This window comes from Hyperoodon ampullatus (assembly GCF_949752795.1).
Source record: "Hyperoodon ampullatus genome assembly, chromosome: 4".
NCBI classification, from domain to species: Eukaryota; Metazoa; Chordata; class Mammalia; order Artiodactyla; family Ziphiidae; genus Hyperoodon; species Hyperoodon ampullatus.
Window position 1 is genome coordinate 173830553 of NC_136917.1, and position 3864 is coordinate 173834416.

A 3864-nucleotide genomic window follows, 5' to 3' on the forward strand; every position below is an offset into this window, starting at 1 on the left:
GGCTGGCTCGGAACCTCCCGATTCCTCTGGGCTTCTGCAGAGATTGATCTAAGGAGAGCGCTGTCACTTAAGACCCAACTTTCATTCCACGCTGTCTGCAGTTAGCAGCGGAGAAAGTTTAATTCTGAACTGTGAAAAGATTCAATAAGTCACCACAAATCACCCCGGCTGAAGCCCAAACTGAGTAATTTACACAGCACTTTGTGATCTTCAAACAGTTTGCAGTGGGCAATTATTCATGCCCGACATGGGGCCGCTGGGTCCAAGCTCCCTGTTTGTTCTAAGGCCGAGGAGAGGTGTTTGAAAACCGCAAGGGACGACCAGGGGCCCAGAGATCACGGCTAATGTGACACCCCCAGGCCTAATCTTCTTAGAGCACTGGGATAAAATAAGTATCCATTACAAAATCGCCCTTCATCCTGCCCCCTTCTGAGCCCGGCCACTCTGATAGTCAGCTCGGAGACAATTGTGCGATTCTAGACTTAATCAGGTATTAGGCGCTGAGGCAGGAGGAGAGGGGCTAATCTCCATATTTAGTCCATCTGTACTGGTGGACCTGACTTGCCTGGCCCCGATAGATCAAAAGGAATTGGCAAAAATCAGATTAAGGCTGGAGAAAGGGGGGAGTTTCGAGCCGTGGAACAGGCACATTTTTTCTCCCTGCCTTGGATGTGTGTACATTTATTAAGACCGTGCGGTTAATCCCACGAGCTTTCAATGCATTGTGCTTGCCTTTTCTTCTCCTGCGCCTTCTTTCAATCAAAAAAAAAAAAAAGCCATTAAAGTGAAATATTGTATGAATTATCAACATATGAGCCCTGCACATCGAGGGCTAGTGGAGTTGCCCGGTTTAGAGAAGTCCAGCGATATGGGTGTGCAATACAGCCTGTGGGCTCGCTCGCCCGCCCGGGAAGGGACACAGGCCTGGCATTTTCTGGGACCGAGACACACGGCGGAGCAGTGTGAAGTCAGCGGAAGAGAAGATGCTAATTATTAACACAGGCTGCCACGGAGCCGGGCTGGCGGTGGGGCAAGTGTAAGCGCAGCTCTGCGACATCTGATCTCCTGGCGTCACCACCTTGCTGCAGATCTCCGAGACGGAGCCCGGGAAACATATGGGATCCACCAATTAAACTGGCTCCTGTTTCCTCCTTTAAAACGTGCTGCCACGTTAGACACAGTCGGTTATTTTCTTCCCCGCTCCTCCGTGTGGTTTTGTCTGCAATACCATCTTGCCTCTGTGGTCCCCGCCGCTGCCTCTACCCACGGGGGCTTCCAACCCAGGTCGCGTGGACAGATGGATAAGGAGGGTGAAGGATTCACACTCTCGCCGCTGTTGGCTGTCACCCGCTGTTTGTAAACAGTGACATGTGGCCACCAGCCGTGTCCTTCAAGCGCCGATAAGTTAAACGTGCAGGCGGGCAACCTTGAGCTGGCCCCCATCTCATGATGGACACGGCGCACAGCTCGGCCTGTCCCAGGCGGGGATGGAGAGAACTTGCTGCGAGAAAGGAAACGTGGTCAAAGGAGCGCGGGCTCCTCTCCTGGAAGACTGACAAAGTCCCTTCTTTTTCAGGAAGCCCCACGCAGTGCCAGAAGAGAGCCGCACGGCCGCTGGATTTTGGCAGTTGAGTCACCTCATTAGAGTGGATTAAGTCGTGATGCTGAGAAGGATAAAAGGTGAACAGCAGAGCGAGAGGACCGCAGCCGCGGCAGCGCCGAGTGTCATCTGTGGCCGACGTGTCACCGACTCTCACCCATGTGGTTCACACTTTCAATTTCCTTCTGCAGGAACCGGGTGGTAATTGCAGAGGCTGGTGCTGGAGCCGCGCGTCGGGGGCCTCCCATCCTTCGTCACCTCCTCTTGATGCTCGAATCCAGATATGTTCAAAGGCAATGGTCCAGAGCCTGCGGATTCCCCCCGGGACCTGGGGAGGGGGTGATGCCGTTCAAAAATGAACAAATAAGAAACGCACCACGTTTGCAGGATGGCAATTAAATTAGCCACCACTGTCTGAGCCTGGCTCACTCTCCAGCGTGTGGCAGTGAGTCGCACTGGCGAATCCCTGCCTTTGATTCTGCCTCACAAGACTTAAAAACACAACACAAGGACAAACTCAGGTGTCCCCTGGCATCCTGCCTCTGCCGCACGTGTGTTTCTGCAGGTGCGTCTTTATCAACCGGGGCCGCGTCGGCGTTCCTCCCAGACGCGGTGCCATGTTGCAGTTTCCCCGTCAATCTGGCTGTGCCTTTCTTCTGCTCAAATTATAGGAAATAAAGAAAACCAACTCCAGATGTAAGTGATTTTATGAGCAAGGGGTTAAGGAGTTCAAGAGGATTTTAGATTGTTGGGAAGACAGAATTGCATGGGGCGAAGCCCATCTGTGGTCAGGAAGGAAGGAAAGGACAGGAACAAAGCAGATCAGATAAACACTTGGAATAAAAATACGGAATTGTCAGACAGCTCTCCTGACTTTCCCATATTTCCCTATCTCCAGCTGTCAAGGGGATTTTTCTTTTAAAGTGGAGGGGGGCTGGGGTGGGGGCTTGCCTTTCTTGGGAAGATTAGTGAGAAAAAAACTCTAAGAGCTCTGAGCTGCACACACGAGGGTTGGTACATAATTGTGACTTATCATCTTTTGGGGCTTCAGGACAGGCAGAGGGTCACCCTCAAGGCACCTGATTTCATGATGCTGCCTCTGAATCACCAAGTCTGGCCAATGCAGGAGAGACGCAGGGCAGAGCCCGCAAAGATGGTATCGCTAGCATTGGGAGAATGTTCCTGAAAGGTGGAGTCTTTGCTCATCAACACACCCGGGCATTTTTGTAAAAAATAAATGAGATTTTGATGTGGATTGAATACACTGTATTGTTAGTAATTTGACATCCACAGACTAAATAGAGAATTTCTACTTAGACCAGGCACCCTTTTTAATCCTCAGCACAGGTTAGCACAGAGAGGTGGCTTCCTTATATTGTGTGTGTGTGTGTATGTGTGTGTGTGTGTGTGTGTGTGTGTGTAAGGCTGCCATCCATCCTACCCCAGGGACAGCGAGCCTTTCAGTGACGATTCTGGAACGCACAGCCTCCAACCTAAGGAAATGCTGCATGCATCCAGACCCTTGTGCCGGCCAGTCAGATGCTCATCCAGGGCCTCACCGTCCTCTCTCTCTAAGCCGATTTCGAAGGCCCAGCCCAAGCCAGTGAACACAGTGTCCTGAGATGAAGCCAGTCCCCAGGAGAGGGAGGCAACCCAGCATGCTCAGTCTAGGAAGGGACCTTGAGAACACAGAATGGAACACGTGAATGGCTGGCTGGAGGTGCCTGGCTTGCTGGTGGAGCCACTGTAACAGAAGCACCACTCCACCTCTGAGGCCCAGAGATGGGGGGACAAGAGACCCTGTTGTGCAACGGTTTACCTCTCGCACCCTTCTGATATGGGAAGCAGGGGCCCAGCAGTTGGAATATCTTCTCTGATTAACTGCTAGACGGCCTCCAGCAAATGCAGACTCTTAGACATCAAACCAGCATCAGCTCAGAAGCAGAATTTCTTCCCTGTTTCCTGTGATGTACCCAAGTCCAGCTCTGGCCTCGCTTCCCGGTCTTTTTTTCCCCTCTTTAATCAAATTCCTTGGCAATGGATAACCAAGGAGACAATGGAGATGGACCCCGCCAGATTCCAACACCATTTCTGTCCCATCATCTTGATTATTAGGCTTGTCCTATACCTTAAACCCAAGGATTCTGCTAATGATACATCAGAGAGGCCTGAAGGAGACAGGGCACCCTGAACTGTCCATGTTTTGGAGGCCAAGCCCTTGCCTTCCACGAGCAGGGCCATTGAACTGGAGGACCTTTGCCTCA